Source organism: Pristiophorus japonicus, unplaced genomic scaffold (genome assembly GCF_044704955.1).
Source record: "Pristiophorus japonicus isolate sPriJap1 unplaced genomic scaffold, sPriJap1.hap1 HAP1_SCAFFOLD_99, whole genome shotgun sequence".
NCBI lineage: Eukaryota > Metazoa > Chordata > Chondrichthyes > Pristiophoridae > Pristiophorus > Pristiophorus japonicus.
In genome coordinates, this window is record NW_027254919.1 from 1,651,939 (window position 1) to 1,675,020 (window position 23,082).

General features: G+C 41.5%; 13 non-coding genes across 13 annotated transcripts; all 13 read right to left on the minus strand.

Moving 5' to 3' along the window:
• Nucleotides 1-1,065: 1,065 nt before the first annotated feature.
• trnaq-cug (transfer RNA glutamine (anticodon CUG)) lies at nucleotides 1,066-1,137 on the minus strand. Its single transcript has one exon. It is a non-coding gene; the product is annotated as a tRNA-Gln (tRNA).
• A 1,868-nt stretch (nucleotides 1,138-3,005) lies between these two features.
• On the minus strand, nucleotides 3,006-3,077 carry trnaq-cug (transfer RNA glutamine (anticodon CUG)). The gene has a single exon. It is a non-coding gene; the product is annotated as a tRNA-Gln (tRNA).
• A 1,221-nt stretch (nucleotides 3,078-4,298) lies between these two features.
• Nucleotides 4,299-4,370, minus strand: trnaq-cug (transfer RNA glutamine (anticodon CUG)). Its single transcript has one exon. It is a non-coding gene; the product is annotated as a tRNA-Gln (tRNA).
• A 574-nt stretch (nucleotides 4,371-4,944) lies between these two features.
• Nucleotides 4,945-5,016, minus strand: trnaq-cug (transfer RNA glutamine (anticodon CUG)). The gene has a single exon. It is a non-coding gene; the product is annotated as a tRNA-Gln (tRNA).
• A 1,221-nt stretch (nucleotides 5,017-6,237) lies between these two features.
• Nucleotides 6,238-6,309, minus strand: trnaq-cug (transfer RNA glutamine (anticodon CUG)). Its single transcript has one exon. It is a non-coding gene; the product is annotated as a tRNA-Gln (tRNA).
• A 2,515-nt stretch (nucleotides 6,310-8,824) lies between these two features.
• On the minus strand, nucleotides 8,825-8,896 carry trnaq-cug (transfer RNA glutamine (anticodon CUG)). The gene has a single exon. It is a non-coding gene; the product is annotated as a tRNA-Gln (tRNA).
• A 1,221-nt stretch (nucleotides 8,897-10,117) lies between these two features.
• trnaq-cug (transfer RNA glutamine (anticodon CUG)) lies at nucleotides 10,118-10,189 on the minus strand. Its single transcript has one exon. It is a non-coding gene; the product is annotated as a tRNA-Gln (tRNA).
• Nucleotides 10,190-12,056: 1,867 nt separating this feature from the next.
• trnaq-cug (transfer RNA glutamine (anticodon CUG)) lies at nucleotides 12,057-12,128 on the minus strand. The gene has a single exon. It is a non-coding gene; the product is annotated as a tRNA-Gln (tRNA).
• Nucleotides 12,129-14,643: 2,515 nt separating this feature from the next.
• trnaq-cug (transfer RNA glutamine (anticodon CUG)) lies at nucleotides 14,644-14,715 on the minus strand. Its single transcript has one exon. It is a non-coding gene; the product is annotated as a tRNA-Gln (tRNA).
• Nucleotides 14,716-15,936: 1,221 nt separating this feature from the next.
• On the minus strand, nucleotides 15,937-16,008 carry trnaq-cug (transfer RNA glutamine (anticodon CUG)). Its single transcript has one exon. It is a non-coding gene; the product is annotated as a tRNA-Gln (tRNA).
• A 1,867-nt stretch (nucleotides 16,009-17,875) lies between these two features.
• Nucleotides 17,876-17,947, minus strand: trnaq-cug (transfer RNA glutamine (anticodon CUG)). The gene has a single exon. It is a non-coding gene; the product is annotated as a tRNA-Gln (tRNA).
• A 2,515-nt stretch (nucleotides 17,948-20,462) lies between these two features.
• Nucleotides 20,463-20,534, minus strand: trnaq-cug (transfer RNA glutamine (anticodon CUG)). Its single transcript has one exon. It is a non-coding gene; the product is annotated as a tRNA-Gln (tRNA).
• Nucleotides 20,535-21,106: 572 nt separating this feature from the next.
• Nucleotides 21,107-21,178, minus strand: trnaq-cug (transfer RNA glutamine (anticodon CUG)). Its single transcript has one exon. It is a non-coding gene; the product is annotated as a tRNA-Gln (tRNA).
• Between the last annotated feature and the right edge of the window lie 1,904 nt (nucleotides 21,179-23,082).

Consider the following 23,082-nt stretch of genomic DNA (forward strand, 5'->3'; position numbering starts at 1 on the left):
GGCAATGGCTTCTCATAATATCTGTTTCTGTTTCACACTGTTCACCACAGATTGTACTTCAGTCTTGCCAGGTAAAACGTGCGTTGGCATTGCAATGCATTCCTGCAAAATGCTTGGCATGAAAAGAAAATGCAACGTTTTGTTGAGTGCAAACCATGTACTGCATGCATTTCAAAAGGCGTTGCATTTCTTCATCCTGAGGAATATATTGCACAGATAATCTCAGCACACATTATGCAGCATGAAACAGCAAACTAATTTTTCCTCTGCTGATTGCAACAGGGAACTGCCGGTTGAACACACGATTTGAAAACTCGACTTGCAGATCAAGCATCAATGACAAAGGCAACAAAACTGCAAACCTGCAGTTTTTTACTTGCTTGACCTGAATTTCCAGCAGCTGGGACAACAAGCATTCAGGCTCTCCTGAGATTTGAATCAGGATTGCTAGAGTTTAGAGTCCAGAGTGATCACCATTTCACCATGAAATCAACTGCGGTCGCCCATTTGAAACATTCCTCAAAATCTACAAAATCAACTCCAACATTACACTTTGGATTGATATTTTTGCATTCACAGCGTCAGTTTCACCTATTTACGGTCTGTTAATTATCGATGCAGAGCAATTCACACAGATGCCGTTGAGGCTATGGGTTCTCAAATAGCTGTTTCTGTTTCAAACTGTTCAGCACAGATTGTACTTCAGTCTTGCCAGGTAAAACGTGTGTTAGCATTGCAATGCATTCATGCAAAATGCTTGGCATGAAAAGAAAATGCAATGTTTTGTTGAGTGCAATCCATGCATTTCAAAAGGCATTGCATTTATTCATGCTGCGGAGTGCATATTGCACAGATAATCTCAGCACACATTGTGCAGGCAAAGGCAGCATTAAACAGCAAACTAATTTCTACTCTGCTGATTGGAACAGGTAACTGCCGGTTGAACACACGATTTGAAAACTCGACTTGCAGATCAAGCATCAATGACAAAGGCAACAAAACTGCCAAACAGCAGCCTTCTACATGCTTGGTCCAAATTTTCAGCAGCTGGGACAACAAACATTCAGGTTCCACCAAGATTTGAACTCTGATCGCTGGATTCAGAGTCCAGAGTGCTCACCATTACACCATGGAACCAACTATGCCAAAACATTTGAAAGCTTTCTCAAAATCTGCCAAATCAATTCCAACATTACACTTTGGATTGTCCTTTTTGCATTCACAGCGTCAGTTTCACCGATTAACGGTCTGTTAATTATCGATGCAGAGCAATTCACACAGATGCCGTTGAGGCAATGGCTTCTCATAATATCTGTTTCTGTTTCACACTGTTCAGCACAGATTGTACTTCAGTCTTGCCAGGTAAAACGTGCGTTGGCATTGCAATGCATTCATGCATAATGCTTGGCATGAAAAGAAAATGCAACGTTTTGTTGAGTGCAAACCATGTACTGCATGCATTTCAAAAGGCGTTGCATTTATTCATCCTGAGGAATGCCTATTGCACAGATAATCTCAGCACACATTATGCAGCATGAAACAGCAAACTAATTTTTCCTCTGCTGATTGGAACAGGGAACTGCCGGTTGAACACACGATTTGAAAACTCGACTTGCAGATCAAGCATCAATGTCAAAGGCAACAAAACTGCAAACCTGCAGTTTTTTACTTGTTTGACCTGAATTTCCAGCAGCTGGGACAACAGCCATTCAGGCTACCCTGAGATTTGAACCAGGATTGCTAGAGTTTAGAGTCCAGAGTGCTCACCATTTCACCATGGAATCAACAATGGTCTTCCATTTGAAACATTCCTCAAAATCTACAAAATCAACTCCAACATTACACTTTGGATTGATATTTTTGCATTCACAGCGTCAGTTTCACCTATTTACGGTCTGTTAATTATCGATGCAGAGCAATTCACACAGATGCCGTTGAGGCTATGGGTTCTCAAATAGCTGTTTCTGTTTAAAACTGTTCAGCACAGATTGTACTTCAGTCTTGCCAGGTAAAACGTGTGTTAGCATTGCAATGCATTCATGCAAAATGCTTGGCATGTAAAGAAAATGCAACGTTTTGTTGAGTGCAATCCATGCATTTCAAAAGGCATTGCGTTTATTCATGCTGCGGAGTGCATATTGCACAGATAATCTCAGCACACATTGTGCAGGCAAAGGCAGCATTAAACAACAAACTAATTTCTACTCTGCTGATTGGAACAGGTAACTGCCGGTTGAACACACGATTTGAAAACTCGACTTGCAGATCAAGCATCAATGACAAAGGCAACAAAACTGCCAAACAGCAGCCTTCTACATGCTTGGTCCAAATTTTCAGCAGCTGGGACAACAAACATTCCGGCTCCCCTGAGATTTGAACAAGGATCGCTGGAGTTTAGAGTCCAGAGTGCTCACCATTACACCATGGAACCAACTATGCCAAAACATTTGAAAGCTTTCTCAAAATCTGCCAAATCAATTCCAACATTACACTTTGGATTGTCCTTTTTGCAATCACAGCGTCAGTTTCACCGATTTACGGTCTGTTAATTATCGATGCAGAGCAATTCACACAGATGCCGTTGAGGCAATGGCTTCTCATAATATCTGTTTCTGTTTCACACTGTTCAGCACAGATTGTACTTCAGTCTTGGCAGGTAAAACGTGCGTTGGCATTGCAATGCATTCATGCAAAATGCTTGGCATGAAAAGAAAATGCAACGTTTTGTTGAGTGCAAACCATGTACTGCATGCATTTCAAAAGGCATTGCATTTATTCATCCTGAAGAATGCATATTGCACAGATAATCTCAGCACACATTATGCAGCATGAAACAGCAAACTAATTTCTACTCTGCTGATTGGAACAGGTAACTGCCGGTTGAACACACGATTTGAAAACTCGACTTGCAGATCAAGCATCAATGACAAAGGCAACAAAACTGCCAAACAGCAGCCTTCTACATGCTTGGTCCAAATTTTCAGCAGCTGGGACAACAAACATTCAGGTTCCACCAAGATTTGAACTCGGATCGCTGGATTCAGAGTCCAGAGTGCTCACCATTACACCATGGAACCAACTATGCCAAAACATTTGAAAGCTTTCTCAAAATCTGCCAAATCAATTCCAACATTACACTTTGGATTGTCCTTTTTGCATTCACAGCGTCAGTTTCACCGATTTACGGTCTGTTAATTATCGATGCAGAGCAATTCACACAGATGCCGTTGAGGCAATGGCTTCTCATAATATCTGTTTCTGTTTCACACTGTTCAGCACAGATTGTACTTCAGTCTTGCCAGGTAAAACGTGCGTTGGCATTGCAATGCATTCATGCATAATGCTTGGCATGAAAAGAAAATGCAACGTTTTGTTGAGTGCAAACCATGTACTGCATGCATTTCAAAAGGCGTTTCATTTATTCATCCTGAGGAATGCCTATTGCACAGATAATCTCAGCACACATTATGCAGCATGAAACAGCAAACTAATTTTTCCTCTGCTGATTGGAACAGGGAACTGCCGGTTGAACACACGATTTGAAAACTCGACTTGCAGATCAAGCATCAATGTCAAAGGCAACAAAACTGCAACCCTGCAGTTTTTTACTTGTTTGACCTGAATTTCCAGCAGCTGGGACAACAAGCATTCAGGCTCCCCTGAGATTTGAACCAGGATTGCTAGAGTTTAGAGTCCAGAGTGCTCACCATTTCACCATGGAATTAACTACGGTCGCCCATTTGAAACATTCCTCAAAATCTACAAAATCAACTCCAACATTACACTTTGGATTGATATTTTTGCATTCACAGCGTCAGTTTCACCTATTTACGGTCTGTTAATTATCGATGCAGAGCAATTCACACAGATGCCGTTGAGGCTATGGGTTCTCAAATAGCTGTTTCTGTTTCAAACTGTTCAGCACAGATTGTACTTCAGTCTTGCCAGCTAAAACGTGTGTTAGCATTGCAATGCATTCATGCAAAATGCTTGGCATGAAAAGAAAATGCAACGTTTTGTTGAGTGCAATCCATGCATTTCAAAAGGCATTGCGTTTATTCATGCTGCGGAGTGCATATTGCACAGATAATCTCAGCACACATTGTGCAGGCAAAGGCAGCATTAAACAACAAACTAATTTCTACTCTGCTGATTGGAACAGGTAACTGCCGGTTGAACACACGATTTGAAAACTCGACTTGCAGATCAAGCATCAATGACAAAGGCAACAAAACTGCCAAACAGCAGCCTTTTACATGCTTGGTCCAAATTTTCAGCAGCTGGGACAACAAACATTCAGGTTCTACCGAGATTTGAACTCGGATCGCTGGATTCAGAGTCCAGAGTGCTCACCATTACACCATGGAACCAACTATGCCAAAACATTTGAAAGCTTTCTCAAAATCTGCCAAATCAATTCCAACATTACACTTTGGATTGTCCTTTTTGCATTCACAGCGTCAGTTTCACCGATTTACGGTCTGTTAATTATCGATGCAGAGCAATTCACACAGATGCCGTTGAGGCAATGGCTTCTCATAATATCTGTTTCTGTTTCACACTGTTCACCACAGATTGTACTTCAGTCTTGCCAGGTAAAACGTGCGTTGGCATTGCAATGCATTCATGCATGATGCTTGGCATGAAAAGAAAATGCAACGTTTTGTTGAGTGCAAACCATGTACTGCATGCATTTCAAAAGGCGTTGCATTTATTCATCCTGAGGAATGCATATTGCACAGATAATCTCAGCACACATTATGCAGCATGAAACAGCAAACTAATTTTTCCTCTGCTGATTGCAACAGGGAACTGCCGGTTGAACACACGATTTGAAAACTCGACTTGCAGATCAAGCATCAATGACAAAGGCAACAAAACTGCCAAACAGCAGCCTTCTACATGCTTGGTCCAAATTTTCAGCAGCTGGGACAACAAACATTCAGGTTCCACCGAGATTTGAACTCGGATCGCTGGATTCAGAGTCCAGAGTGCTCACCATTACACCATGGAACCAACTATGCCAAAACATTTAAAAGCTTTCTCAAAATCTGCCAAATCAATTCCAACATTACACTTTGGATTGTCCTTTTTGCATTCACAGCGTCAGTTTCACCGATTTACGGTCTGTTAATTATCGATGCAGAGCAATTCACACAGATGCCGTTGAGGCAATGGCTTCTCATAATATCTGTTTCTGTTTCACACTGTTCAGCACAGATTGTACTTCAGTCTTGCCAGGTAAAATGTGCGTTGGCATTGCAATGCATTCATGCATAATGCTTGGCATGAAAAGAAAATGCAACGTTTTGTTGAGTGCAAACCATGTACTGCATGCATTTCAAAAGGCGTTGCATTTATTCATCCTGAGGAATGCCTATTGCACAGATAATCTCAGCACACATTATGCAGCATGAAACAGCAAACTAATTTTTCCTCTGCTGATTGGAACAGGGAACTGCCGGTTGAACACACGATTTGAAAACTCGACTTGCAGATCAAGCATCAATGTCAAAGGCAACAAAACTGCAAACCTGCAGTTTTTTACTTGTTTGACCTGAATTTCCAGCAGCTGGGACAACAAGCATTCAGGCTCCCCTGAGATTTGAACCAGGATTGCTAGAGTTTAGAGTCCAGAGTGCTCACCATTTCACCATGGAATTAACTACGGTCGCCCATTTGAAACATTCCTCAAAATCTACAAAATCAACTCCAACATTACACTTTGGATTGATATTTTTGCATTCACAGCGTCAGTTTCACCTATTTACGGTCTGTTAATTATCGATGCAGAGCAATTCACACAGATGCCGTTGAGGCTATGGGTTCTCAAATAGCTGTTTCTGTTTCAAACTGTTCAGCACAGATTGTACTTCAGTCTTGCCAGCTAAAACGTGTGTTAGCATTGCAATGCATTCATGCAAAATGCTTGGCATGAAAAGAAAATGCAACGTTTTGTTGAGTGCAATCCATGCATTTCAAAAGGCATTGCGTTTATTCATGCTGCGGAGTGCATATTGCACAGATAATCTCAGCACACATTGTGCAGGCAAAGGCAGCATTAAACAACAAACTAATTTCTACTCTGCTGATTGGAACAGCTCACTGCCGGTTGAACACACGATTTGAAAACTCGACTTGCAGATCAAGCATCAATGACAAAGGCAACAAAACTGCCAAACAGCAGCCTTTTACATGCTTGGTCCAAATTTTCAGCAGCTGGGACAACAAACATTCAGGTTCCACCGAGATTTGAACTCGGATCACTGGATTCAGAGTCCAGAGTGCTCACCATTACACCATGGAACCAACTATGCCAAAACATTTGAAAGCTTTCTCAAAATCTGCCAAATCAATTCCAACATTACACTTTGGATTGTCCTTTTTGCATTCACAGCGTCAGTTTCACCGATTTACGGTCTGTTAATTATCGATGCAGAGCAATTCACACAGATGCCGTTGAGGCAATGGCTTCTCATAATATCTGTTTCTGTTTCACACTGTTCACCACAGATTGTACTTCAGTCTTGCCAGGTAAAACGTGCGTTGGCATTGCAATGCATTCATGCATGATGCTTGGCATGAAAAGAAAATGCAACGTTTTGTTAAGTGCAAACCATGTACTGCATGCATTTCAAAAGGCGTTGCATTTATTCATCCTGAGGAATGCACATTGCACAGATAATCTCAGCACACATTATGCAGCATGAAACAGCAAACTAATTTTTCCTCTGCTGATTGGAACAGGGAACTGCCGGTTGAACACACGATTTGAAAACTCGACTTGCAGATCAAGCATCAATGTCAAAAGCAACAAATCTGCAAACCTGCAGTTTTTTACTTGTTTGACCTGAATTTCCAGCAGCTGGGACAACAAGCATTCAGGCTCCCCTGAGATTTGAACCAGGATTGCTAGAGTTTAGAGTCCAGAGTGCTCACCATTTCACCATGGAATCAACTACGGTCGCCCATTTGAAACATTCCTCAAAATCTACAAAATCAACTCCAACATTACACTTTGGATTGATATTTTTGCATTCACAGCGTCAGTTTCACCTATTTACGGTCTGTTAATTATCGATGCAGAGCAAATCACACAGATGCCGTTGAGGCTATGGGTTCTCAAATAGCTGTTTCTGTTTCAAACTGTTCAGCACAGATTGTACTTCAGTCTTGCCAGGTAAAACGTGTGTTAGCATTGCAATGCATTCATGCAAAATGCTTGGCATGTAAAGAAAATGCAACGTTTTGTTGAGTGCAATCCATGCATTTCAAAAGGCATTGCGTTTATTCATGCTGCGGAGTGCATATTGCACAGATAATCTCAGCACACATTGTGCAGGCAAAGGCAGCATTAAACAGCAAACTAATTTCTACTCTGCTGATTGGAACAGGTAACTGCCGGTTGAACACACGATTTGAAAACTCGACTTGCAGATCAAGCATCAATGACAAAGGCAACAAAACTGCCAAACAGCAGCCTTCTACATGCTTGGTCCAAATTTTCAGCAGCTGGGACAACAAACATTCCGGCTCCCCTGAGATTTGAACAAGGATCGCTGGAGTTTAGAGTCCAGAGTGCTCACCATTACACCATGGAACCAACTATGCCAAAACATTTGAAAGCTTTCTCAAAATCTGCCAAATCAATTCCAACATTACACTTTGGATTGTCCTTTTTGCAATCACAGCGTCAGTTTCACCGATTTACGGTCTGTTAATTATCGATGCAAAGCAATTCACACAGATGCCGTTGAGGCAATGGCTTCTCATAATATCTGTTTCTGTTTCACACTGTTCAGCACAGATTGTACTTCAGTCTTGGCAGGTAAAACGTGCGTTGGCATTGCAATGCATTCATGCAAAATGCTTGGCATGAAAAGAAAATGCAACGTTTTGTTGAGTGCAAACCATGTACTGCATGCATTTCAAAAGGCGTTGCATTTATTCATCCTGAAGAATGCATATTGCACAGATAATCTCAGCACACATTATGCAGCATGAAACAGCAAACTAATTTCTACTCTGCTGATTGGAACAGGTAACTGCCGGTTGAACACACGATTTGAAAACTCGACTTGCAGATCAAGCATCAATGACAAAGGCAACAAAACTGCAAACCTGCAGTTTTTTACTTGTTTGACCTGAATTTCCAGCAGCTGGGACAACAAGCATTCAGGCTCCCCTGAGATTTGAACCAGGATTGCTAGAGTTTAGAGTCCAGAGTGCTCACCATTTCACCATGGAATTAACTACGGTCGCCCATTTGAAACATTCCTCAAAATCTACAAAATCAACTCCAACATTACACTTTGGATTGATATTTTTGCATTCACAGCGTCAGTTTCACCTATTTACGGTCTGTTAATTATCGATGCAGAGCAATTCACACAGATGCCGTTGAGGCTATGGGTTCTCAAATAGCTGTTTCTGTTTCAAACTGTTCAGCACAGATTGTACTTCAGTCTTGCCAGCTAAAACGTGTGTTAGCATTGCAATGCATTCATGCAAAATGCTTGGCATGAAAAGAAAATGCAACGTTTTGTTGAGTGCAATCCATGCATTTCAAAAGGCATTGCGTTTATTCATGCTGCGGAGTGCATATTGCACAGATAATCTCAGCACACATTGTGCAGGCAAAGGCAGCATTAAACAACAAACTAATTTCTACTCTGCTGATTGGAACAGCTCACTGCAGGTTGAACACACGATTTGAAAACTCGACTTGCAGATCAAGCATCAATGACAAAGGCAACAAAACTGCCAAACAGCAGCCTTCTACATGCTTTGTCCAAATTTTCAGCAGCTGGGACAACAAACATTCAGGTTCCACCGAGATTTGAACTCGGATCGCTGGATTCAGAGTCCAGAGTGCTCACCATTACACCATGGAACCAACTATGCCAAAACATTTGAAAGCTTTCTCAAAATCTGCCAAATCAATTCCAACATTACACTTTGGATTGTCCTTTTTGCATTCACAGCGTCAGTTTCACCGATTTACGGTCTGTTAATTATCGATGCAGAGCAATTCACACAGATGCCGTTGAGGCAATGGCTTCTCATAATATCTGTTTCTGTTTCACACTGTTCAGCACAGATTGTACTTCAGTCTTGGCAGGTAAAACGTGCGTTGGCATTGCAATGCATTCATGCAAAATGATTGGCATGAAAAGAAAATGCAACGTTTTGTTGAGTGCAAACCATGTACTGCATGCATTTCAAAAGGCGTTGCATTTATTCATCCTGAGGAATGCATATTGCACAGATAATCTCAGCACACATTATGCAGCATGAAACAGCAAACTAATTTTTCCTCTGCTGATTGGAACAGGGAACTGCCGGTTGAACACACGATTTGAAAACTCGACTTGCAGATCAAGCATCAATGTCAAAGGCAACAAAACTGCAAACCTGCAGTTTTTTACTTGTTTGACCTGAATTTCCAGCAGCTGGGACAACAACCATTCAGGCTCCCCTGAGATTTGAACCAGGATTGCTGGAGTTGAGAGTCCAGAGTGCTCACCATTTCACCATGGAATCAACTACGGTCGCCCATTTGAAACATTCCTCAAAATCTACAAAATCAACTCCAACATTACACTTTGGATTGATATTTTTGCATTCACAGCATCAGTTTCACCTATTTACGGTCTGTTAATTATCGATGCAGAGCAATTCACACAGATGCCGTTGAGGCTATGGGTTCTCAAATAGCTGTTTCTGTTTCAAACTGTTCAGCACAGATTGTACTTCAGTCTTGCCAGGTAAAACGTGTGTTAGCATTGCAATGCATTCATGCAAAATGCTTGGCATGAAAAGAAAATGCAACGTTTTGTTGAGTGCAATCCATGCATTTCAAAAGGCATTGCGTTTATTCATGCTGCGGAGTGCATATTGCACAGATAATCTCAGCACACATTGTGCAGGCAAAGGCAGCATTAAACAACAAACTAATTTCTACTCTGCTGATTGGAACAGGTAACTGCCGGTTGAACACACGATTTGAAAACTCGACTTGCAGATCAAGCATCAATGACAAAGGCAACAAAACTGCCAAACAGCAGCCTTCTACATGCTTGGTCCAAATTTTCAGCAGCTGGGACAACAAACATTCAGGTTACACCGAGATTTGAACTCGGATCGCTGGATTCAGAGACCAGAGTGCTCACCATTACACCATGGAACCAACTATGCCAAAACATTTGAAAGCTTTCTCAAAATCTGCCAAATCAATTCCAACATTACACTTTGGATTGTCCTTTTTGCATTCACAGCGTCAGTTTCACCGATTTACGGTCTGTTAATTATCGATGCAGAGCAATTCACACAGATGCCGTTGAGGCAATGGCTTCTCATAATATCTGTTTCTGTTTCACACTGTTCACCACAGATTGTACTTCAGTCTTGCCAGGTAAAACGTGCGTTGGCATTGCAATGCATTCATGCATGATGCTTGGCATGAAAAGAAAATGCAACGTTTTGTTGAGTGCAAACCATGTACTGCATGCATTTCAAAAGGCGTTGCATTTATTCATCCTGAGGAATGCATATTGCACAGATAATCTCAGCACACATTATGCAGCATGAAACAGCAAACTAATTTTTCCTCTGCTGATTGGAACAGGGAACTGCCGGTTGAACACACGATTTGAAAACTCGACTTGCAGATCAAGCATCAATGTCAAAAGCAACAAATCTGCAAACCTGCAGTTTTTTACTTGTTTGACCTGAATTTCCAGCAGCTGGGACAACAAGCATTCAGGCTCCCCTGAGATTTGAACCAGGATTGCTAGAGTTTAGAGTCCAGAGTGCTCACCATTTCACCATGGAATCAACTACGGTCGCCCATTTGAAACATTCCTCAAAATCTACAAAATCAACTCCAACATTACACTTTGGATTGATATTTTTGCATTCACAGCGTCAGTTTCACCTATTTACGGTCTGTTAATTATCGATGCAGAGCAAATCACACAGATGCCGTTGAGGCTATGGGTTCTCAAATATCTGTTTCTGTTTCACACTGTTCAGCACAGATTGTACTTCAGTCTTGGCAGGTAAAACGTGCGTTGGCATTGCAATGCATTCATGCAAAATGCTTGGCATGAAAAGAAAATGCAACGTTTTGTTGAGTGCAAACCATGTACTGCATGCATTTCAAAAGGCGTTGCATTTATTCATCCTGAGGAATGCATATTGCACAGATAATCTCAGCACACATTATGCAGCATGAAACAGCAAACTAATTTTTCCTCTGCTGATTGGAACAGGGAACTGCCGGTTGAACACACGATTTGAAAACTCGACTTGCAGATCAAGCATCAATGTCAAAGGCAACAAAACTGCAAACCTGCAGTTTTTTGCTTGTTTGACCTGAATTTCCAGCAGCTGGGACAACAACCATTCAGGCTCCCCTGAGATTTGAACCAGGATTGCTGGAGTTGAGAGTCCAGAGTGCTCACCATTTCACCATGGAATCAACTACGGTCGCCCATTTGAAACATTCCTCAAAATCTACAAAATCAACTCCAACATTACACTTTGGATTGATATTTTTGCATTCACAGCGTCAGTTTCACCTATTTACGGTCTGTTAATTATCGATGCAGAGCAATTCACACAGATGCCGTTGAGGCTATGGGTTCTCAAATAGCTGTTTCTGTTTCAAACTGTTCAGCACAGATTGTACTTCAGTCTTGCCAGGTAAAACGTGTGTTAGCATTGCAATGCATTCATGCAAAATGCTTGGCATGAAAAGAAAATGCAACGTTTTGTTGAGTGCAATCCATGCATTTCAAAAGGCATTGCGTTTATTCATGCTGCGGAGTGCATATTGCACAGATAATCTCAGCACACATTGTGCAGGCAAAGGCAGCATTAAACAGCAAACTAATTTCTACTCTGCTGATTGGAACAGGTAACTGCCGGTTGAACACACGATTTGAAAACTCGACTTGCAGATCAAGCATCAATGACAAAGGCAACAAAACTGCCAAACAGCAGCCTTCTACATGCTTGGTCCAAATTTTCAGCAGCTGGGACAACAAACATTCAGGTTCCACCGAGATTTGAACTCGGATCGCTGGATTCAGAGTCCAGAGTGCTCACCATTACACCATGGAACCAACTATGCCAAAATATTTGAAAGCTTTCTCAAAATCTGCCAAATCAATTCCAACATTACACTTTGGATTGTCCTTTTTGCATTCACAGCGTCAGTTTCACCGATTAACGGTCTGTTAATTATCGATGCAGAGCAATTCACACAGATGCCGTTGAGGCAATGGCTTCTCATAATATCTGTTTCTGTTTCACACTGTTCAGCACAGATTGTACTTCAGTCTTGCCAGGTAAAACGTGCGTTGGCATTGCAATGCATTCATGCATAATGCTTGGCATGAAAAGAAAATGCAACGTTTTGTTGAGTGCAAACCATGTACTGCATGCATTTCAAAAGGCGTTGCATTTATTCATCCTGAGGAATGCCTATTGCACAGATAATCTCAGCACACATTATGCAGCATGAAACAGCAAACTAATTTTTCCTCTGCTGATTGGAACAGGGAACTGCCGGTTGAACACACGATTTGAAAACTCGACTTGCAGATCAAGCATCAATGTCAAAGGCAACAAAACTGCAAACCTGCAGTTTTTTACTTGTTTGACCTGAATTTCCAGCAGCTGGGACAACAAGCATTCAGGCTCCCCTGAGATTTGAACCAGGATTGCTAGAGTTTAGAGTCCAGAGTGCTCACCATTTCACCATGGAATCAACCATGGTCTTCCATTTGAAACATTCCTCAAAATCTACAAAATCAACTCCAACATTACACTTTGGATTGATATTTTTGCATTCACAGCGTCAGTTTCACCTATTTACGGACTGTTAATTATCGATGCAGAGCAATTCACACAGATGCCGTTGAGGCTATGGGTTCTCAAATAGCTGTTTCTGTTTAAAACTGTTCAGCACAGATCGTACTTCAGTCTTGCCAGGTAAAACGTGTGTTAGCATTGCAATGCATTCATGCAAAATGCTTGGCATGTAAAGAAAATGCAACGTTTTGTTGAGTGCAATCCATGCATTTCAAAAGGCATTGCGTTTATTCATGCTGCGGAGTGCATATTGCACAGATAATCTCAGCACACATTGTGCAGGCAAAGGCAGCATTAAACAGCAAACTAATTTCTACTCTGCTGATTGGAACAGGTAACTGCCGGTTGAACACACGATTTGAAAACTCGACTTGCAGATCAAGCATCAATGACAAAGGCAACAAAACTGCCAAACAGCAGCCTTCTACATGCTTGGTCCAAATTTTCAGCAGCTGGGACAACAAACATTCCGGCTCCCCTGAGATTTGAACAAGGATCGCTGGAGTTTAGAGTCCAGAGTGCTCACCATTACACCATGGAACCAACTATGCCAAAACATTTGAAAGCTTTCTCAAAATCTGCCAAATCAATTCCAACATTACACTTTGGATTGTCCTTTTTGCAATCACAGCGTCAGTTTCACCGATTTACGGTCTGTTAATTATCGATGCAAAGCAATTCACACAGATGCCGTTGAGGCAATGGCTTCTCATAATATCTGTTTCTGTTTCACACTGTTCAGCACAGATTGTACTTCAGTCTTGGCAGGTAAAACGTGCGTTGGCATTGCAATGCATTCATGCAAAATGCTTGGCATGAAAAGAAAATGCAACGTTTTGTTGAGTGCAAACCATGTACTGCATGCATTTCAAAAGGCGTTGCATTTATTCATCCTGAAGAATGCATATTGCACAGATAATCTCAGCACACATTATGCAGCATGAAACAGCAAACTAATTTCTACTCTGCTGATTGGAACAGGTAACTGCCGGTTGAACACACGATTTGAAAACTCGACTTGCAGATCAAGCATCAATGACAAAGGCAACAAAACTGCAAACCTGCAGTTTTTTACTTGTTTGACCTGAATTTCCAGCAGCTGGGACAACAAGCATTCAGGCTCTCCTGAGATTTGAACCAGGATTGCTAGAGTTTAGAGTCCAGAGTGCTCACCATTTCACCATGGAATTAACTACGGTCGCCCATTTGAAACATTCCTCAAAATCTACAAAATCAACTCCAACATTACACTTTGGATTGATATTTTTGCATTCACAGCGTCAGTTTCACCTATTTACGGTCTGTTAATTATCGATGCAGAGCAATTCACACAGATGCCGTTGAGGCTATGGGTTCTCAAATAGCTGTTTCTGTTTCAAACTGTTCAGCACAGATTGTACTTCAGTCTTGCCAGCTAAAACGTGTGTTAGCATTGCAATGCATTCATGCAAAATGCTTGGCATGAAAAGAAAATGCAACGTTTTGTTGAGTGCAATCCATGCATTTCAAAAGGCATTGCGTTTATTCATGCTGCGGAGTGCATATTGCACAGATAATCTCAGCACACATTGTGCAGGCAAAGGCAGCATTAAACAACAAACTAATTTCTACTCTGCTGATTGGAACAGCTCACTGCAGGTTGAACACACGATTTGAAAACTCGACTTGCAGATCAAGCATCAATGACAAAGGCAACAAAACTGCCAAACAGCAGCCTTCTACATGCTTTGTCCAAATTTTCAGCAGCTGGGACAACAAACATTCAGGTTCCACCGAGATTTGAACTCGGATCGCTGGATTCAGAGTCCAGAGTGCTCACCATTACACCATGGAACCAACTATGCCAAAACATTTGAAAGCTTTCTCAAAATCTGCCAAATCAATTCCAACATTACACTTTGGATTGTCCTTTTTGCATTCACAGCGTCAGTTTCACCGATTTACGGTCTGTTAATTATCGATGCAGAGCAATTCACACAGATGCCGTTGAGGCAATGGCTTCTCATAATATCTGTTTCTGTTTCACACTGTTCAGCACAGATTGTACTTCAGTCTTGGCAGGTAAAACGTGCGTTGGCATTGCAATGCATTCATGCAAAATGATTGGCATGAAAAGAAAATGCAACGTTTTGTTGAGTGCAAACCATGTACTGCATGCATTTCAAAAGGCGTTGCATTTATTCATCCTGAGGAATGCATATTGCACAGATAATCTCAGCACACATTATGCAGCATGAAACAGCAAACTAATTTTTCCTCTGCTGATTGGAACAGGGAACTGCCGGTTGAACACACGATTTGAAAACTCGACTTGCAGATCAAGCATCAATGTCAAAGGCAACAAAACTGCAAACCTGCAGTTTTTTACTTGTTTGACCTGAATTTCCAGCAGCTGGGACAACAACCATTCAGGCTCCCCTGAGATTTGAACCAGGATTGCTGGAGTTGAGAGTCCAGAGTGCTCATCATTTCACCATGGAATCAACTACGGTCGCCCATTTGAAACATTCCTCAAAATCTACAAAATCAACTCCAACATTACACTTTGGATTGATATTTTTGCATTCACAGCATCAGTTTCACCTATTTACGGTCTGTTAATTATCGATGCAGAGCAATTCACACAGATGCCGTTGAGGCTATGGGTTCTCAAATAGCTGTTTCTGTTTCAAACTGTTCAGCACAGATTGTACTTCAGTCTTGCCAGGTAAAACGTGTGTTAGCATTGCAATGCATTCATGCAAAATGCTTGGCATGAAAAGAAAATGCAACGTTTTGTTGAGTGCAATCCATGCATTTCAAAAGGCATTGCGTTTATTCATGCTGCGGAGTGCATATTGCACAGATAATCTCAGCACACATTGTGCAGGCAAAGGCAGCATTAAACAACAAACTAATTTCTACTCTGCTGATTGGAACAGGTAACTGCCGGTTGAACACACGATTTGAAAACTCGACTTGCAGATCAAGCATCAATGACAAAGGCAACAAAACTGCCAAACAGCAGCCTTCTACATGCTTGGTCCAAATTTTCAGCAGCTGGGACAACAAACATTCAGGTTACACCGAGATTTGAACTCGGATCGCTGGATTCAGAGACCAGAGTGCTCACCATTACACCATGGAACCAACTATGCCAAAACATTTGAAAGCTTTCTCAAAATCTGCCAAATCAATTCCAACATTACACTTTGGATTGTCCTTTTTGCATTCACAGCGTCAGTTTCACCGATTTACGGTCTGTTAATTATCGATGCAGAGCAATTCACACAGATGCCGTTGAGGCAATGGCTTCTCATAATATCTGTTTCTATTTCACACTGTTCACCACAGATTGTACTTCAGTCTTGCCAGGTAAAACGTGCGTTGGCATTGCAATGCATTCATGCATGATGCTTGGCATGAAAAGAAAATGCAACGTTTTGTTGAGTGCAAACCATGTACTGCATGCATTTCAAAAGGCGTTGCATTTATTCATCCTGAGGAATGCATATTGCACAGATAATCTCAGCACACATTATGCAGCATGAAACAGCAAACTAATTTTTCCTCTGCTGATTGGAACAGGGAACTGCCGGTTGAACACACGATTTGAAAACTCGACTTGCAGATCAAGCATCAATGTCAAAAGCAACAAATCTGCAAACCTGCAGTTTTTTACTTGTTTGACCTGAATTTCCAGCAGCTGGGACAACAAGCATTCAGGCTCCCCTGAGATTTGAACCAGGATTGCTAGAGTTTAGAGTCCAGAGTGCTCACCATTTCACCATGGAATCAACTACGGTCGCCCATTTGAAACATTCCTCAAAATCTACAAAATCAACTCCAACATTACACTTTGGATTGATATTTTTGCATTCACAGCGTCAGTTTCACCTATTTACGGTCTGTTAATTATCGATGCAGAGCAAATCACACAGATGCCGTTGAGGCTATGGGTTCTCAAATATCTGTTTCTGTTTCACACTGTTCAGCACAGATTGTACTTCAGTCTTGGCAGGTAAAACGTGCGTTGGCATTGCAATGCATTCATGCAAAATGCTTGGCATGAAAAGAAAATGCAACGTTTTGTTGAGTGCAAACCATGTACTGCATGCATTTCAAAAGGCGTTGCATTTATTCATCCTGAGGAATGCATATTGCACAGATAATCTCAGCACACATTATGCAGCATGAAACAGCAAACTAATTTTTCCTCTGCTGATTGGAACAGGGAACTGCCGGTTGAACACACGATTTGAAAACTCGACTTGCAGATCAAGCATCAATGTCAAAGGCAACAAAACTGCAAACCTGCAGTTTTTTGCTTGTTTGACCTGAATTTCCAGCAGCTGGGACAACAACCATTCAGGCTCCCCTGAAATTTGAACCAGGATTGCTGGAGTTGAGAGTCCAGAGTGCTCACCATTTCACCATGGAATCAACTACGGTCGCCCATTTGAAACATTCCTCAAAATCTACAAAATCAACTCCAACATTACACTTTGGATTGATATTTTTGCATTCACAGCGTCAGTTTCACCTATTTACGGTCTGTTAATTATCGATGCAGAGCAATTCACACAGATGCCGTTGAGGCTATGGGTTCTCAAATAGCTGTTTCTGTTTCAAACTGTTCAGCACAGATTGTACTTCAGTCTTGCCAGGTAAAACGTGTGTTAGCATTGCAATGCATTCATGCAAAATGCTTGGCATGAAAAGAAAATGCAACGTTTTGTTGAGTGCAATCCATGCATTTCAAAAGGCATTGCGTTTATTCATGCTGCGGAGTGCATATTGCACAGATAATCTCAGCACACATTGTGCAGGCAAAGGCAGCATTAAACAGCAAACTAATTTCTACTCTGCTGATTGGAACAGGTAACTGCCGGTTGAACACACGATTTGAAAACTCGACTTGCAGATCAAGCATCAATGACAAAGGCAACAAAACTGCCAAACAGCAGCCTTCTACATGCTTGGTCCAAATTTTCAGCAGCTGGGACAACAAACATTCAGGTTCCACCGAGATTTGAACTCGGATCGCTGGATTCAGAGTCCAGAGTGCTCACCATTACACCATGGAACCAACTATGCCAAAATATTTGAAAGCTTTCTCAAAATCTGCCAAATCAATTCCAACATTACACTTTGGATTGTCCTTTTTGCATTCACAGCGTCAGTTTCACCGATTAACGGTCTGTTAATTATCGATGCAGAGCAATTCACACAGATGCCGTTGAGGCAATGGCTTCTCATAATATCTGTTTCTGTTTCACACTGTTCAGCACAGATTGTACTTCAGTCTTGCCAGGTAAAACGTGCGTTGGCATTGCAATGCATTCATGCATAATGCTTGGCATGAAAAGAAAATGCAACGTTTTGTTGAGTGCAAACCATGTACTGCATGCATTTCAAAAGGCGTTGCATTTATTCATCCTGAGGAATGCCTATTGCACAGATAATCTCAGCACACATTATGCAGCATGAAACAGCAAACTAATTTTTCCTCTGCTGATTGGAACAGGGAACTGCCGGTTGAACACACGATTTGAAAACTCGACTTGCAGATCAAGCATCAATGTCAAAGGCAACAAAACTGCAAACCTGCAGTTTTTTACTTGTTTGACCTGAATTTCCAGCAGCTGGGACAACAAGCATTCAGGCTCCCCTGAGATTTGAACCAGGATTGCTAGAGTTTAGAGTCCAGAGTGCTCACCATTTCACCATGGAATCAACCATGGTCTTCCATTTGAAACATTCCTCAAAATCTACAAAATCAACTCCAACATTACACTTTGGATTGATATTTTTGCATTCACAGCGTCAGTTTCACCTATTTACGGTCTGTTAATTATCGATGCAGAGCAATTCACACAGATGCCGTTGAGGCTATGGGTTCTCAAATAGCTGTTTCTGTTTAAAACTGTTCAGCACAGATCGTACTTCAGTCTTGCCAGGTAAAACGTGTGTTAGCATTGCAATGCATTCATGCAAAATGCTTGGCATGTAAAGAAAATGCAACGTTTTGTTGAGTGCAATCCATGCATTTCAAAAGGCATTGCGTTTATTCATGCTGCGGAGTGCATATTGCACAGATAATCTCAGCACACATTGTGCAGGCAAAGGCAGCATTAAACAGCAAACTAATTTCTACTCTGCTGATTGGAACAGGTAACTGCCGGTTGAACACACGATTTGAAAACTCGACTTGCAGATCAAGCATCAATGACAAAGGCAACAAAACTGCCAAACAGCAGCCTTCTACATGCTTGGTCCAAATTTTCAGCAGCTGGGACAACAAACATTCAGGCTCCCCTGAGATTTGAACAAGGATCGCTGGAGTTTAGAGTCCAGAGTGCTCACCATTACACCATGGAACCAACTATGCCAAAACATTTGAAAGCTTTCTCAAAATCTGCCAAATCAATTCCAACATTACACTTTGGATTGTCCTTTTTGCAATCACAGCGTCAGTTTCACCGATTTACGGTCTGTTAATTATCGATGCAAAGCAATTCACACAGATGCCGTTGAGGCAATGGCTTCTCATAATATCTGTTTCTGTTTCACACTGTTCAGCACAGATTGTACTTCAGTCTTGGCAGGTAAAACGTGCGTTGGCATTGCAATGCATTCATGCAAAATGCTTGGCATGAAAAGAAAATGCAACGTTTTGTTGAGTGCAAACCATGTACTGCATGCATTTCAAAAGGCGTTGCATTTATTCATCCTGAAGAATGCATATTGCACAGATAATCTCAGCACACATTATGCAGCATGAAACAGCAAACTAATTTCTACTCTGCTGATTGGAACAGGTAACTGCCGGTTGAACACACGATTTGAAAACTCGACTTGCAGATCAAGCATCAATGACAAAGGCAACAAAACTGCAAACCTGCAGTTTTTTACTTGTTTGACCTGAATTTCCAGCAGCTGGGACAACAAGCATTCAGGCTCCCCTGAGATTTGAACCAGGATTGCTAGAGTTTAGAGTCCAGAGTGCTCACCATTTCACCATGGAATTAACTACGGTCGCCCATTTGAAACATTCCTCAAAATCTACAAAATCAACTCCAACATTACATTTTGGATTGATATTTTTGCATTCACAGCGTCAGTTTCACCTATTTACGGTCTGTTAATTATCGATGCAGAGCAATTCACACAGATGCCGTTGAGGCTATGGGTTCTCAAATAGCTGTTTCTGTTTCAAACTGTTCAGCACAGATTGTACTTCAGTCTTGCCAGCTAAAACGTTTGTTAGCATTGCAATGCATTCATGCAAAATGCTTGGCATGAAAAGAAAATGCAACGTTTTGTTGAGTGCAATCCATGCATTTCAAAAGGCATTGCGTTTATTCATGCTGCGGAGTGCATATTGCACAGATAATCTCAGCACACATTGTGCAGGCAAAGGCAGCATTAAACAACAAACTAATTTCTACTCTGCTGATTGGAACAGCTCACTGCAGGTTGAACACACGATTTGAAAACTCGACTTGCAGATCAAGCATCAATGACAAAGGCAACAAAACTGCCAAACGGCAGCCTTCTACATGCTTGGTCCAAATTTTCAGCAGCTGGGACAACAAACATTCAGGTTCCACCGAGATTTGAACTCGGATCGCTGGATTCAGAGTCCAGAGTGCTCACCATTACACCATGGAACCAACTATGCCAAAACATTTGAAAGCTTTCTCAAAATCTGCCAAATCAATTCCAACATTACACTTTGGATTGTCCTTTTTGCATTCACAGCGTCAGTTTCACCTCTTTACGCTCTGTTAATTATCGATGCAGAGCAATTCACACAGATGCCGTTGAGGCAATGGCTTCTCATAATATCTGTTTCTGTTTCACACTGTTCACCACAGATTGTACTTCAGTCTTGCCAGGTAAAACGTGCGTTGGCATTGCAATGCATTCCTGCAAAATGCTTGGCATGAAAAGAAAATGCAACGTTTTGTTGAGTGCAAACCATGTACTGCATGCATTTCAAAAGGCGTTGCATTTCGTCATCCTGAGGAATATATTGCACAGATAATCTCAGCACACATTATGCAGCATGAAACAGCAAACTAATTTTTCCTCTGCTGATTGCAACAGGGAACTGCCGGTTGAACACACGATTTGAAAACTCGACTTGCAGATCAAGCATCAATGACAAAGGCAACAAAACTGCCAAACAGCAGCCTTCTACATGCTTGGTCCAAATTTTCAGCAGCTGGGACAACAAACATTCAGGTTCCACCGAGATTTGAACTCGGATCGCTGGATTCAGAGTCCAGAGTGCTCACCATTACACCATGGAACCAACTATGCCAAAACATTTAAAAGCTTTCTCAAAATCTGCCAAATCAATTCCAACATTACACTTTGGATTGTCCTTTTTGCATTCACAGCGTCAGTTTCACCGATTTACGGTCTGTTAATTATCGATGCAGAGCAATTCACACAGATGCCGTTGAGGCAATGGCTTCTCATAATATCTGTTTCTGTTTCACACTGTTCAGCACAGATTGTACTTCAGTCTTGCCAGGTAAAACGTGCGTTGGCATTGCAATGCATTCATGCATGATGCTTGGCATGAAAAGAAAATGCAACGTTTTGTTGAGTGCAAACCATGTACTGCATGCATTTCAAAAGGCGTTGCATTTATTCATCCTGAGGAATGCATATTGCACAGATAATCTCAGCACACATTATGCAGCATGAAACAGCAAACTAATTTTTCCTCTGCTGATTGGAACAGGGAACTGCCGGTTGAACACACGATTTGAAAACTCGACTTGCAGGTCAAGCATCAATGTCAAAAGCAACAAATCTGCAAACCTGCAGTTTTTTACTTGTTTGACCTGAATTTCCAGCAGCTGGGACAACAAGCATTCAGGCTCCCCTGAGATTTGAACCAGGATTGCTAGAGTTTAGAGTCCAGAGTGCTCACCATTTCACCATGGAATCAACTACGGTCGCCCATTTGAAACATTCCTCAAAATCTACAAAATCAACTCCAACATTACACTTTGGATTGATATTTTTGCATTCACAGCGTCAGTTTCACCTATTTACGGTCTGTTAATTATCGATGCAGAGCAAATCACACAGATGCCGTTGAGGCTATGGGTTCTCAAATATCTGTTTCTGTTTAAAACTGTTCAGCACAGATCGTACTTCAGTCTTGCCAGGTAAAACGTGTGTTAGCATTGCAATGCATTCATGCAAAATGCTTGGCATGTAAAGAAAATGCAACGTTTTGTTGAGTGCAATCCATGCATTTCAAAAGGCATTGCGTTTATTCATGCTGCGGAGTGCATATTGCACAGATAATCTCAGCACACATTGTGCAGGCAAAGGCAGCATTAAACAGCAAACTAATTTCTACTCTGCTGATTGGAACAGGTAACTGCCGGTTGAACACACGATTTGAAAACTCGACTTGCAGATCAAGCATCAATGACAAAGGCAACAAAACTGCCAAACAGCAGCCTTCTACATGCTTGGTCCAAATTTTCAGCAGCTGGGACAACAAACATTCCGGCTCCCCAGAGATTTGAACAAGGATCGCTGGAGTTTAGAGTCCAGAGTGCTCACCATTACACCATGGAACCAACTATGCCAAAACATTTGAAAGCTTTCTCAAAATCTGCCAAATCAATTCCAACATTACACTTTGGATTGTCCTTTTTGCAATCACAGCGTCAGTTTCACCGATTTACGGTCTGTTAATTATCGATGCAAAGCAATTCACACAGATGCCGTTGAGGCAATGGCTTCTCATAATATCTGTTTCTGTTTCACACTGTTCAGCACAGATTGTACTTCAGTCTTGGCAGGTAAAACGTGCGTTGGCATTGCAATGCATTCATGCAAAATGCTTGGCATGAAAAGAAAATGCAACGTTTTGTTGAGTGCAAACCATGTACTGCATGCATTTCAAAAGGCGTTGCATTTATTCATCCTGAAGAATGCATATTGCACAGATAATCTCAGCACACATTATGCAGCATGAAACAGCAAACTAATTTCTACTCTGCTGATTGGAACAGGTAACTGCCGGTTGAACACACGATTTGAAAACTCGACTTGCAGATCAAGCATCAATGACAAAGGCAACAAAACTGCAAACCTGCAGTTTTTTACTTGTTTGACCTGAATTTCCAGCAGCTGGGACAACAAGCATTCAGGCTCCCCTGAGATTTGAACCAGGATTGCTAGAGT